Below are 14,684 nucleotides of genomic sequence, written 5' to 3'. Positions count from 1 at the left end.
CAGCTGGCTTTACAGAGGAAGTCTCTTGGAAGTACCTTACAGAAATAGGAAGTCACGTGCTGACAAGCTGAATTAAGAGTTCATTTCCACTGACCACATTTGCAGTACATGCAAGTCTTGAGTGTTCCGGGATCGCAGCTCCACTGTGTGAAAACGTAGACACACACACAGCCAGGGGCTGAGAGGGCTTTGATTAGCCAATAACCCGTAGGGTTTCTTTCAGTCTTGCATGGAGTAAGTTGATTTGAGCCACAGCCAGAAAACTAAGACGCCTCTTGTTGACACTGGCTGGGTTAAGTTAAATGTCTGAATGCACTCTTCAGGATCTTCCCTACCTGCCCAGTCCTTCCCACCGGCACTGTGGAAACAGGAAGACTGATTACCCTGTCACAGCAGCGGAGCTCAAGCAGAAGAGGAAGCAGCCAGGGGTTAAAGACCCTCTGTCTGGAATTCAGGACTGTTCATGGAGAGAGTAACTCCGATGAGGACTGGGTAATTGTTGCCCAGGGGCCACACATTCTAAGAACTTTTCCTTGACACAGCCTGGCTCCTGTTACATTACTGTACCATATTCCCTGGAGTGTTTCCTACTGTTACATAGCATTTTCTAATTTTGGAAAGAAAAAAAAATAAGGGGAATAAAAAAAAAATATTCCTTTTCAGTAAGTTTAGTATCTTGCCTGCTTTCTACCTCTGATTTTGAAATAGTATTTCTACTTCTTGAAATTGACTAAGTGTGATAAAAAGTACCCTTTGTTCAGCAGACAGGGGTCAAATTGCTGGCCGGCCACAGGCTGCATGCAGTTTCTGGTAAAGGGGAAGCAGCCCCATAAGTGGTTCATGGTGATGGTGTCTAGGGTTCCACACCATCCTCAGGTCATTCAATGACCTAGAAGATAGGCAGATGAGGAGGGTGGGGTTACACTCTGCAGTGGCACCTCTGCAATTTGCAGGGGCACCGGGACAAAGGTAATACAGCTTAAATTTGAAACTTGAAAGCAAAGCAATTTATAGATGTAATTATCACCTTTCAATGGCTTGCCGCGCACCTTATTTATAGAAGCAGAATGAGGGAAAATACAGGAGCTTTCAAAGGGAAACCAGCCTGATTTAGGTCCAGTTCTAATAACTAAGTAATCCTCGGGGGTGGGTTGGGGTAGGGGGTGGAGTTATTTAACCTTTTAACATCTTGTCAAACTTTGGGGGTGTTATTCCTCTTTGGCATTTTGTTGTTAAATTTTTCTTACTGAGACCACATGCCTTGAGCAAAACAAACAGACAAGCTAAGGAAAGCACAGGTGGACAAAAATAGCCACAACTTGTTTAACCTTCACTGTTGGGAGGATCGCTGCTCATTACCTATATTAAAACATCCTCAAGGTTTCTGACTTCTGTCTTGGCATACCAACTTAATCTCTGGCAAAGTGCATCAAGCCTTTGGGACATCCACTGCCGCTACTATTCCTTACTTACCCTGATAAATCTACGTTTAAAAACAATCAAACAAAAGCCCACCTACACATGGTTTCCATAACATCAATATACCACTGGAAAATGTCTTTCACCGGACGGTTTCCTGCACCCTGCTCTTTGGTGGTTAGTTTGATCATTTCCTTGCTTGCCTCATGATGTGCATTTTATTTTAACACTCTTGCTTTTCTTTTTGCTGTGAACCTCTACTGAAGCTGACAAGCATCTTGTCTAGGGAGTTTAAAGTTAGGGGCTTTTGAGTTTCACACACATGCACCTCGCCCACTCTCTGGTGGCAGCCTCCCCCCCCCCCAATCATCTTATGAGTGCTTGACACCTTTGATCAAAATAAGTTACATCCCTTCTGAGTTCTTATCGGGCTCCGCTGTGGTTATTCCCAGAAGTGAATAGCTATTCTGTTCTAGCAGAGAGCCTCTCAGCCGCACTTCCCACAAGAACAGACAGCACATAACACTGAAGGTTCTGTGCAGTTCTTCAGATGGCCCTGATAGTGGGCTAGGAAAAGGACTGGCGACTTAACAATTTGTATGTAGCTACTGTCTGTGTTCAAAACCAGGCATAGAGAAGAATAGCAGCAACACTGATGCTGGAGGCTGGGCTCTCATCTCCTTCCTTCCTAACAAATAGCTTCCAGCCTTTACTGTTTCTTAACACTAAGGCAGCGAGAGGCATAGAGAAATCCTGAAATCAAACAAAAATTCCTGAAATGAATTTTGGTTTTCCTCTTTTGTGGCACAGAGCAAATACAAATACAAACTGTATCACTCAAGTGCCTCAACTGTCAGGATGAAAAGAGCCGTGGGTTTCATGGGAATGAGCTTTATATGCAAAACTCATGATCACTGATCATGTTATGTTATTATTTAAGAGGATTTGATGTTGTTGTTATGTAACATAAATTTTACTGACACAGATGAACATGGATCTGTGTCTCCTGCTGCCACCCCTGCAGGACTACTGAAGGCCGAATCACTGGTCACTGCACAGAGACGCTGCTCATTTGAATGATATGAAATCTAATGTATATGGGATTATTTAGTAGTTAATAAACAACTGTGGTGGTTTGAATGAGAATGGTCAGTATAGGCTCACATATGTGAATGCCTGGTCCTTAGTGTGTGGACCTGCTTGGGAAGGATTAAGAGCTACGGCCTTGCAGGAGGTGTATCACTGGGGTGAGCTTTCAGGTTTCAAAGATTTGTGTGATTCCCAAGGCTCTCTCCTGTTCCTATGTTCCTGATCCACCATCATGAATTCTAATTCTCTGAAACCACTACACAAATTAAACTCTTTCTTCTATAAGTTGCTCTGGCCATGGTTTATCATCATAGCCACAGAAAAATGACTAAGACAAGAACTCAGTATATGCTTACAAAATCTAAAAGTGTTATATCCATCTTCCAAAGGATCCTTACCCTTTTCTGTTAACACATGGAACTCTTCTCCAAGAGTCCTGCAGATGAATGGCCTTCCTTGATGTGTAATGCTAGAACACTACATACAATATTTGAGAATTTTTGATTCTGTTTTATTTAAGAATCTGTCTCAAATCACCTAAAAGCTCTATGGTTAATTACTGATGGCTGGAGAAGGGAGAGAATATGCTTCAGTGGTATAGTCACTGGTAATGTGCCTGTGTCCTTATAAATAGCCCCATTCTAACAAGGAACACTAATTAAACACACTAGGCCATTGAATTGGGACGGGGGATAGATTTAGTGGGAGTGTCAAGGAGACAGAGGAGAGTAGTAAGTGATAAATATGATCAAATATGTGCATATGTGAAAATATACCATATCTATCTACTCATCTCAGGTATAGGAAGTTTATGCTGCTAAACTAAGAACTCCTAAAGATACATGGTCGGTGAAAAATAATTCTGACTTTTTGAATTAAATGGGTGCTCTCAAGTGATCTGTTCATCAGTAGATTTTAACCTATACATCTAACTCCTTACAGATTTCCTTCGGGCTGAGATATTAAAAAAACATTTCCCAAGATGAAGAGTTTAAATATACAGACGTTAAAAGGTTGGAATGAACGTGTGTATATGTCCATTAACTGAATGGTTTATACTAAAAAGCAGAACGTGGGGGAAGGATGAGTAATTTACCTAAATTATAACTTTATGGTTTCTCATAGAAATATCTAAGCTAATTATAAATGATTCTTTTTTTATCTGGTGACTTTGATATAGTATTCCGGAATTAGGAGGGTTTACTTTCTTCTTCCAGTGATGTTGAACAAGGTATGAATAAAACATACTTCTGCTCAGGTTGATACAAGAGCCAGGCAGCCTTACTCTTTTAAAAAGAAGTATTCAATAGAAGAGTAATGATAAAAACAAGTGAAGCCTTTTTGTGTCTTGGGAGAAAACAGCCTATGTAGTCTGACTCTAGAACTTGTTCAAACTATGAAATCCCAGCCACTGTGCAAGCAAACACTAGACGAACCACACAGGATCCACCCTCTGCTAACCTCAGCCTGAGCACTAGAAGTTGTCAGCATCAGTTTTAGATGTTTTCAGCATGGCTTGGATGGAGAGAGAGAGAGAGAGAGAGAGAGAGAGAGAGAGAGAGAGAGAGAGAGAGAGAAGACTCTATTGCTTTCATAATTTTTCTAATACTTGAGGATCCTGAGGTCAAAGAGCAGGCATCTTCAGGGTTATTCTTAAGACAAGGACTCCACCATCCATAAAATGTTCTTGTTATTAAGTAAAGCATAAGCTCCTGTTCATGCTATTATCGACACCATGCTATGCCTGTTAGGGTCAGAGAGCACTTCCATCACCCTAGCCAACGTTAACTGGAAGCTGAAAAACTTTCTCTTGACTCACATCAGAGAATAACACAACTGTCAAATTCACAGAGGTCTGAACCTTACAGTGGATTAAAGTGTTACAATAAGCATGCTGGGGTACAGGGTTGAGGGAGGACAGGGTGTAAGCTTCGGGTAGCTTGTGTTCACAGACAGCCCAAGCAATCATCTCCTGCACTCTTAAGAACTAGTTCTTCCGTGAAGCTCAGTCATTTTTCTTGCCTCACCAGCCTTCAGTGTTAGTAACAACTGGCAAAGTCTACTCTTTCCTTAAGAACTAATCAGATGAGGAGTGTGTGTGTGTGTGTGTGTGTGTGTGTGTGTGTGTGTGTGTGTGTGGTTGGTTATGATGACAGGAGTTTCCACACTTATAAAATTTTCTAATAAAAATCAGCCAGAGGAGACACTGCCTAGTATAATCAAGAACTTTTTATGTTTGGGTTTTGGTTTTGTTGTCAAGACAGGATCTCATGTATCCCAGGATGAATCTCATATATTCCAGGATGGTCTGGAATGCTTTATGTTGCTAAAGATGACCTTGAACTTTAAATCCTGCTGTCTCTACTTCCTTATAATGCGACTGCAGGTGCATGTCCATCTATAGTTAGTAAGGATACTGGACATGGATCCCACGGTGACATATGTTCTGGAACAATACTCCAAATAAGCCTAAAGATAATTTTTTTAACTAAGGATAAAATTGTGTTTAATAGCTGGAGCATACCTAAAGAGCTACGTGGCGTTTTGCAAATGGTTCATTCTTTCTGACCCAATATGAACAACAACAACAAAGACTGTAAACTTTGCATTAAAACTATATAAAGCAATTATGATAGTTAATATTTACTATTAACTTGACAGGCTCTAAAATCACATATGAGACAAGCATCTGAGCTTGTCCGTGAGGAGTTATATAGATAATTGAAATAAGGAGAGTCTCCCTATATCTGGGTGGCAGCTTCCCTTGGAATTGGGTCAGAGCTCAGAAAGGAGAAATGGAGAAAATGAATTGAGCATCAGCATTCATCTCCTTTGAATTCCTGATTGTGGATGCAATGTGGACTGGTGCCTTCTGCTCCTGCTGTCATGGCTACCCTGAGACGATAGACAGGATCCTGGGAACTGTGATGAGAAAGTGAGTCCTGTCTTATTTAAATTGCTATTGTCAAAGTATTTTGTCACAGACTTAAGAAAAATAATGCATTGCCTGTACCCGTGTAAACATGTATGTGTGTGTGTTTGTGTGTGTGTGTGTCAGTGTGATATGTGTGTGAGAGTATGTGTGTGAGTGTATGTGTATTTATGAGTGTGAGTATCCGTGGATCAGTGTGTATGAGTATGTGTTAGAAAGCATGTGTGAGTATGTATGTATGTTTGTGTGTATTTATGAGTGTGTAAGTGTGAACATGTGCATTTTTGTAAGTGTACATGTGAGAGAGAGAAGGAGATAGACAGACACACACACACAGAGAGAGAGAGAGAGAGAGAGAGAGAGAGAGAGAGAGAGAAGGCTGACCTTAAGTGCTGAGATTAAAAACATGTATTATGATCCAGCAAAACTAAAAGCAGAAAAATAGAACCCAAAGCATCCTGGTGGAGGTGTGTCTTGGACTCTGCTGAGTATAAGGAACTTTGTATTCTGACTGCTCTTGAGAAAACCTGAAGACATCCACCCAAACTGGTGAAGATCAAGAAAGGCCACGCTACAGAGAACAGGAAGCACTCTAGATAAGAAATGTGACCTTATACACACAGGGCTTTAGAGCAATAACCACATTGTTTACAGCTTCTCCCAAGTGACACTTCTTTTCTAACACCTCTCTGATGAGGATCAGCCTCTTCCCAAGGAAATCAGGAAGACTTTTGCAACCTGAGGACAGTGTCTTAGCATCTCTCACATTCCTAATAGTTGGTTAAGTTTCTCCAAATTTCCACTTATATACTATGTCTTAGAAAATAAGGTTCCACTCACCAATTGATAAGCAAATTTAGCTTGTGTTTCCAGTCCAATAAATCATTGAACTCTGTTTTAGGACTTCACAGTTCTCAGTATACACCAGTGATTACATTTAGATTAAGTTAATTTATGACATACACAAAAAGATACATAGAACATTTAAGAGCCTAATAGCCCTTCTGCTTAATTACTTCTCCAGTGTATTAGGCTTTTTCAGTTTTAGTTGCCTCTGCCTGGCTGGTTTTTTGTTGTTATTGTTGTTTTGGTCTGGTTTTGCCTGTTGTTGTTGTTGTTGTTGTTTGCTTGTTTGGTTGGTTTGGTTTCTCCTCCTTCCCCTTCAGAAAATTCAAGACACAATTTTCTGAAGCCTCTGATGTCAGCCTCTGCAAGCACAGGTCTTCAGAGGAGATTTACCAGACAAAGCTGACTAGTTCCAAGGCTCTGAGCTCCAGAACACAATAGGGTGGAGGAAAGTAACCTTGTGTACAGTGTTTGCACCATGTTCTGACACCCACACAAGGAAATTTCCATCAGCATCTGGGGACCCTGGATTCATCTGTAAAATAAGTTTCAAGTTACTTCCTAAACATGGCTCTAATGCTACTGAGCCGATGGATGGCCATTGGCAAGCTGTAGCAAGATACTTATTCTGCTACATTGTATTCACAGTGGAGCTCAGTGATTAGGCAGTAGAAGAGAAGGTGGAGCTGGGAGAGAAAGAGAGAAAGGGGAGGAGAGAAAAAGAGGAAGGGGAGGGGAGAAATAGGGGAAGGAGAGGAGAAGAAGGAGGTTATCAGCCATGGAGAACCACGGATGGGTCAAAAGATGTCCTGGGTAGCAACTTCTATCAAAAGGTTATATATTGGATAACAACTCTAATTGTGTGGGCATCTTGTTGATTGTGCATTTCTAAATGTATAAATCCTTTAGATAATCATTAGGCTTTAAGAGTCTCATTTCTACCGGGTACTGCAAGGATGGCAGATATTTTCTGGGGTTCAGCTGAGCTTTGCAGATTCAGCATGGTGGATTGGCACAGCCATCCCCCACACTGGCCTCTTGTAGGTGCCAGGGCCTGTGCATCTAGCTAGCCAGAGCCCAAATCAGAGCCAAGGAGCAGCAGGAACATGGTGGCTGCCCAGGAACAAGTCAGACCAAGCTCTGTTTTCTAATCTCACCCCTACAGCATGCCCCTCTAACACAGCTGTTCACACAGCCGTTCTCTGCTCTCTGAAATGTTCAGGCATCTTTAGTTCATTAAGTGTTTGTATTTATTTTTAATTGTTAGCCCTTTTCTCTTTGCTCCTTCTAGTTGACTTTTATTGAACATGTCTGCTTTCTCTAACTTTCCTCATAGGTTTTATTGCTTTCTGTTTTCTTCTTTAATACATCAAATTCCTCTTTAACACATGCTCTTTTCATCATCTTGGAAGCAAGGTTGCAGGAGCTGTTCCTCCCCCCCTCCCCCTTTTTTTAGACTTGGGACTCTCAAGATCAAGGACAAAGGACATTTTCTGTCCATTCACTAGTCATTTTTTGAATCTCTGTAGAATTTTTTTAAATATGTTATTTTCTCCTTAAGTGTTGTGTGTGATACTTTAATTAACATATACTTTCCTAAAGAGAATCAAAACCATGCATAACTGCCAACACAACCAAGAGTTGTTGGAAAAATAAGAATAAACTTATAAAAGTGGGTATGTAGGGGAAACCTTTGAAATTTTGAATTTTTTTCATTCTTCTTGTAGGTTTTTTTCTTTTCTCTGTGTAGTCACCAAGTAAAAATAAATTTTAAAAAGTTGCTTTCTAAAGTTCAAAGTGAGTATATTTCTCCCTCTCAGAAAAAGAAAGATAACATTCACATTCATGTAGCTTGCAATGACAATGGGTGAACCAAGGATTAGATTAAAACAGATACTAGAGAGGATCCTGGTGGGAGAGCCCCTTAGGCATTCTGGAGTAGCGTGTGTGTGTGTGTGTGTGTGTGTGTGTGTGTGTGCTTCCCAGTGCTGTCCTGCAGATTGTAAGATGATACCTGAAACATGCTGAGCATGTGGGACCAGTAGGAACATTAATTTCTGGAACACGGTATTGTTTGGGCAGCACTGTGCTCAGAGCCTTCGCTCTGCTAATGCCCAGGGTGACAGCATACCACCTGCAGCAGCCCCCCAGTTCCATCACGTCCAAATACACATTCTTTTGAAAGTCAGTCAGTGGATGTCTGTAGATTGTGATATAAGGTTCAAGGATGGAAATTCCTTTTTTCACTTTACCAAAATGTCAGTGTTCAGAGTCAGAGTTAATTTTCTGCCTGTCTGATGGAGGATTAGCTTTGCAACCAGGATTTCAAGACTCTTTGTATTCTGAGAGTAGAGTTTACAAAACACTTGGGAAAAATGTGAGGCTCATGCTTTAGGGAAAAAGCAGATGACAGAATTCCTGAGGAATTGTGGTGATGATTTACAAGTGGGAATTTAAAAGCCCCAGCTTCAGAAACACTGCTCTACAGTTCTTGCTACATTGAAATTTGAGCCCCACTGCTCCCAAATTCTATTACAGCCAATTCACATATAAATAAAACTGATTTCTTTCTTCCAAAATGCTAGTTTCGGGTTGTTGGAAAATATGCTTGAAAATAAAATGTCACATACAGAACGACATAAAAATAAGTCTCCATACTTGATGTGTATTTGTGTACATGTGCTAAGTTAAAAAATGTGTTTATAAGAGGAGAAAAAAGTGGTTAAGAAGATGAAACTCACTTCTTCACTTAGGGAACACTGTGGATGCTAAAACAACACTCGATACCCAGCACCAGTACAAAATGCTTCATTGTCCTGGGAAAGAAAAAGAATATGTTCCTCACCTGGAACAATGGTGTTCTCTGAAAACACTCTTGGATTGTCTGTGCTGGGGGGGGGGGGGGGCGGCAATGATGCCAGCTGCAGAGCAGACAGTTGATTTGTATATAAAAAGAACAAATTTTGTTCAGATCACTCTTGTCAGTACCAGAAGACTTCCTTTCTTGAACTCAGCCCCTGCTCTCTCAGCTTCTCTGGTGTCAATCCTTAGAAAATACTATTTTGTCTTGTTTTCATGAATATTACCTAGGTAGCTAAGATTCTATCTTCTAGCAATTGAATTATAAACAAGTCTGTGCTCAAGTCTCTTCAGATTTTGCTGTGTCACATGGCATGCCACAAATCATGAACTGGCCTGGCATCGCCTAGCAGAGCACACAGGCACGGCTCTGCCTGTGCTTGTTCCCAGCCTGCAATCCACTTTGGAGAGATAGCAAGTGCTTGCTACTTTCTGCTGTTCTTTTCAGCAGGAACATATGTGATGCTTCAGCAGGCAGGAAGATGTTATTCCAAGGAGGCAGCAGACTTTGTTGAATACTAAAAGGAATATTGACATGCCATTAAGGGCATCGGCTGTGTTAGAGCTAAGCAAGAATCCCTTCAATCCCTAGAACAAACATGAATAAATGGGTGTGGCAGTGCCTATCCCTGGAACTCTCTGCAAGTCAGCCTAACCATATTGGTGAGCTTGATGCCAGGGAGACCTTGTCTTTAAAAATAAAGTATAACCTGAGGAATAATACTCAAAGATGACCTCTGGGACACACATATATATACATACACATAGAGAAACATACACATTACACATATATACACACACAAATAGAGAAAAACACATAAACATATGCACACACGTATACACAAACACACACAGACACACAGAAACACACACATACAACCACACATACAAACACATACAGCCACACATGCACACATATACACACAGAAACACACACATACAACACACAGAGACACATACAGACACACACACAGACACACACAGACATATACACAGACACACACGCACATATATATATATACATATATATATATATATATATATATATATATATATATATATATACACATAGATGAACACATAAAGAGACACACAGGCACACAAAGACACACACAGAGCCAGAGAGAGCTAGAGGAGGGGGAGAAAAGGAAAGAGAGAGGGAGGGGAGGAAGGAAGAGAGAGACAGAGAGAGACAGGGACAGAGACAGAGACAGAAGAGACTTTATTGAGACTCTTACTTTCCCTTCTCCAAGGTTAACATTTTTTTCAGGAAAGTTGCCATTGACACAGGAACAGACAGGATTACTACCAGGCATAGGGTGGTTAGTGTATACTTTCAACAAGGCCAATGGTTACTGATACCAATCTTGCTCCAAAAGATAAAGCTAGTGTAGCTGGTGGATTCAGGAGGTTCCAGCAAAGGTCTCAGGACACAAGATGGCTAGCACAGTGTTGGCAAGGTTGCTTAATTCTACTAGGAGCCACATGCTGGTTGGTGTTTAAGAGTGTGGGAAGCAAAGGCCTGGGATGCTGCCTTGAGAGCATGACAGCTTCCAGAGGGACTCTGAGGTCTACTTGTCTGGGCAGGAAGAAACAAAGGAACAGTCACTTCCTGGGTGATTTCCCATCCGGCACACTGAGTCATGTGTATGCTTCAAACAAATCCTAAGACCATTGCTGAATGAGTTTTCTCAATCTAAGTTGCTATAGACAGGTTTCAAGGAAAAATTGTGCCTAGCACTTGCTTTTTAGAGAGTGGCGCTTAAAGTAATATATTTTTTTTTTTTTACAATTTTCCCTGTGAATATATTGGGTTCAATACTTGTGTGTAAAATAAATAGTTTTAATATCTTGGAATGGTGACATATATCTGCAATCCAAGCGGGCAGAGGTAGAGACAAAAAGGCCATGAGTTTGAATTCATCCCAACTCTATAGTTTTAAGCCAGAACACACACACTCTCTCTCTCTCTGTCTCTCTCTCTCTCTCTCTCTCTCTCTCTCTCTCTCTTTCTCTCTCTGTGTGTGTGTGTGTAATTGCTAAATTGTTGTTTCTGGTCTATTGACAAATATTTTACAAGCAAAATTAAAAATATAAAATAAAATTGGAGACATGCAAAATGCCGATTAGAAAATAAGGGTAAAAAAAAGAGATGTTTCTAAAGGAATAATAAATTTGTCTTTTAAGTGTTCTCATCTCTTTTTATACTGGATACTTTATTTACATTTCAGATGTTATCCCCTTTCCCCATTTTCCCCTACCCAGAAGCCTTCTATCCCATCTCCCCTTCTCCCGCTTTTATGAGGATGTACCCCTACCCACCCATGCTCTCCCACCTCCCCACCCTCGAATTCCTCCACACTGGGGCATCCAGCCTTCACCGGACCAAGGACTTCCTCTCCCACCTATGCCCGACAAGGCAGTCCTCCACTACGTATACAGCTGGAGCCATGGGTCCCTCCCTGTGTGCTCCCAGGCTGGTGGCTTGTGTTCTCATCTCTACCTTTGTTTGTTGAGCAAAATTTGAAGCTGTTGAAGAAGGTGATCCTGATTTGGCTTGAGTCTTCAAGCACATATAAGATTTATTTCTAACAAGGAAATATCTCAATACAAGCTTTGAATAAGAAGACTTTGAGAATACCCAGTCTTCTGAGGTAAGATGTTGACTCACAGAACTGAAAGGGCATATCCAGGTTAGTTAAGTGTCCTGGTATAGCAATAGGCAGAATGTAGAGGTGAGAGAGCAAATGACCAAGTTGAAGTCAGAAAGTATGTGATGGTTTGAAGCAAACCTTCTTACTTCAATGTTCTATGAAAAAAATCAGTCAATTTAAAAGTGAAGACACCAAAGAGTTTATTTTTTCAAAATATTTTGGGTCTTCTGAGAGCATAGTTCAAAAACCCACAGTTCAGCAGAAGCTATCTGAGTGTAGACTCCTTGAGACCTAGGAACACAGAACAGTAAGGGAGTAGTCCAAACCATCACATTAAAATTGAAAGAACTTCTTGACTTCTCCAGAATAAGCAGGTGCCTAAGTGAGTTAAGAACGGGTTGAAGTGGGCCTGCTGGCAGATGCCTACAGTCTGTAATCCCAGTACTTGGGAAGCTACAGTGAGAATATTGGGAGTTTGAGACTAGCTACCAAGAGCCTGTCTGAAATAAACAAAAAGGAATAGAAAGGCATCTTCTATTTGGGTTTGGGGAAACTTTTGTACATCCTGTCCATATGCCAAACAGTCAAAAAAAAAAAAGTTCAGAGATCAGAGATCTTGAACACCCTCTTATCTTCATCTGGAAATATGAACAGTTCTACTCTCACCAGATTCACATGGAGATCCAATTAAATAGAAGTGTTGGAAGATGATTTATGAATGTCCCAATGCTATATTAACAATGTGTTTCTTCTGTTCATACACTTGGGTCAAACACTGTGGGGAAATAGGAGCTATCATGCATAATTTACAGATAAGGAATTAAAATGTCAAAGGGGTGAAGGATTCACACAAAATAATAACTAGCATACCACGAAGTGGTCCTTATGCACAGAGCACCATTCTTACCACTTTAGAAAACTCTGTTCAATCTGAAAAACAACACAGCGGAAGGGATGCTCTTATGACCATACAGGTGGCCAAGGGTAGAGTCAGGACCCCAAGGTCTGACCATGCAGGTGGCCAGGGGTAGAGTCAGGACCCCAAGGTCTGGCCGTGCAGGTGGCCAGGGGTAGAATCAGGACCCCAAGGTCTGAAGCTGGTGGCTCAGCCAACTCCAATGCAGCTTAGCTCTGCCTCACTCTGTGACATGCTGCAGGCTCGAACGTAGTCTCAAATCTTTGGACCAATCTATTTCTGTTAACTTAGTTACCAGTGATTCCTCTGGTTGCCATCGGTATGTGTCTATTTCAAAGAACATCGCAGCACGAACTGCTTGCATCCTATTGTCATCATAACACAGGGATTTCAAAGTTATTTTCTGAGGAATTTTGAACATCAAATTGGGCACACATTTGATTTAAATCTTCACTCTCAGAAACAGCGTAGTTTTAGAACTGGTTTGTTAATACCGGACCATAACTTATTCTTTATGTCAGGTCTCTCTAGAAGAACCCCAAAGCCCATAAAACTCTATTCTTCTGAAGAGAATTTGGAAGCCATGAACTAAGAACAATTAGCTAATTATATACATTATAATCTCAAGTTAGTTTTTCAAGCTATATGCCTGCAATCAGTTATAAAACACTTTCAGAGATATCTGTACGAACATCAATGTACAGTATAGAAAAAGGCATAAGGATTGGGATTCGTTTATGCATCTGGCCCAAGGAACTTTACTGACTGTTGCAAAGGTCCCCTGTGTGGTTTAGTAAGAGTTTCATAAAGTTGCAAGCAAGCATTCTAAACAAGAAAATAAAACTTAAAGTACAGGAAGAAAGTGTCAAAACAAGCCTTCAGGACAATCTGACTTCTGCCTGTGACCTAAGGAGCCAAAAATGTTCAATGTGTACGCAGTGTTCAAATCACTTGAGTAGAAAAAAAACCTCAGGTATCTGAGGTGGACTGGATCAGAGTAGTGTGTGGTAAGGTAAAACCAGCATCCTTCCTTAAGATCCAGGCAGAATTCAGCAAGTTACTTTGTAGTCTGAGAGGCTGGGAATCATTGGAGGGCCATAGCTCTGGAACAGGAAAATCACACTAGATTTGCCTCACTATTGTGTCTGGAAAGAAGTGCCCAGAGAAAAAGAGCCACACTGACAGCAGAGGATGTCCTTGAATGGTCCAGATGAGAACTCCCCATGGCGTGGCACTGAAGGGCAGTGCTGAGGAACAATATCCCTGCTTGAACTCACTATGTATGTTCAACACAGCATGTGCAGAACTAGATTGTAAGTCTGAGGTAAATCAACAAGGGAGAAGTTGTCATAATGGAGCTAGAGTTTGGGCATTTCATTGAGTATAGTTTACCGACATGTGCATCCTAAGAGTATAAAATATTTTGGGGACAAAAATGCTGACCAGTAGGTCCAATTTTAGGAATTTTAGGAAGGCTCTTAAATAGTATTTAAAGTCCTGGGTTGGTCCATTGTTTTGGATATTTTTATTTTAAAACAAAACAAAACAAAATGGACACTCTGAATTTGAATAAATTTCAACTTGGGAATACCCTGTTTGCTGAAAGTGATTTCTGTCACTGGATCACAGCATTTTGTGTCATTTACCAATGTCACAAAGGGACTGGGACAGAAAAGGGAGAAGAATCAAGAAGCTTTACGTGTCTTCCTTGCAGTTATAACTGCAGGCCAGTTGCTGGACCCTCAGGAAGGTCCAGTTCCTTCATTTATAACATCACAGTGTTGTCTGTTTTCAAATGTTTAATATAAAAGTTTCATAAAGAAGCATTTGAGAAAAGACATTTTTCTGCCGAAGGACTTTTTTTTTAATCCTCCCTTCCACTGTGCTTGGTCTCTTTTCTCCATACCATGAGTCTCAGTTAGTCAGAGACACATTGATTTGCTCAACAAGAAAGTTGGTTGACAAAATT

The 14,684-nt window shown here is 40.8% G+C and overlaps 1 protein-coding gene across 8 annotated transcripts in view; it reads right to left on the bottom strand.

Annotated features, from left to right (window-relative positions):
- Positions 1-14,684, bottom strand: part of Inpp4b (inositol polyphosphate-4-phosphatase type II B) — a 702,669-nt gene that overhangs the window by 322,712 nt on the left and 365,273 nt on the right. The gene's annotated exons all lie outside the window — the stretch shown is intronic.

The sequence above is a fragment of the Arvicanthis niloticus genome, chromosome 18, assembly GCF_011762505.2.
Source record: "Arvicanthis niloticus isolate mArvNil1 chromosome 18, mArvNil1.pat.X, whole genome shotgun sequence".
Classification (NCBI taxonomy): domain Eukaryota; kingdom Metazoa; phylum Chordata; class Mammalia; order Rodentia; family Muridae; genus Arvicanthis; species Arvicanthis niloticus.
Note: the sequence above shows the minus strand (reverse complement) of the source record. Positions and strands in the feature narration are given on the sequence as shown.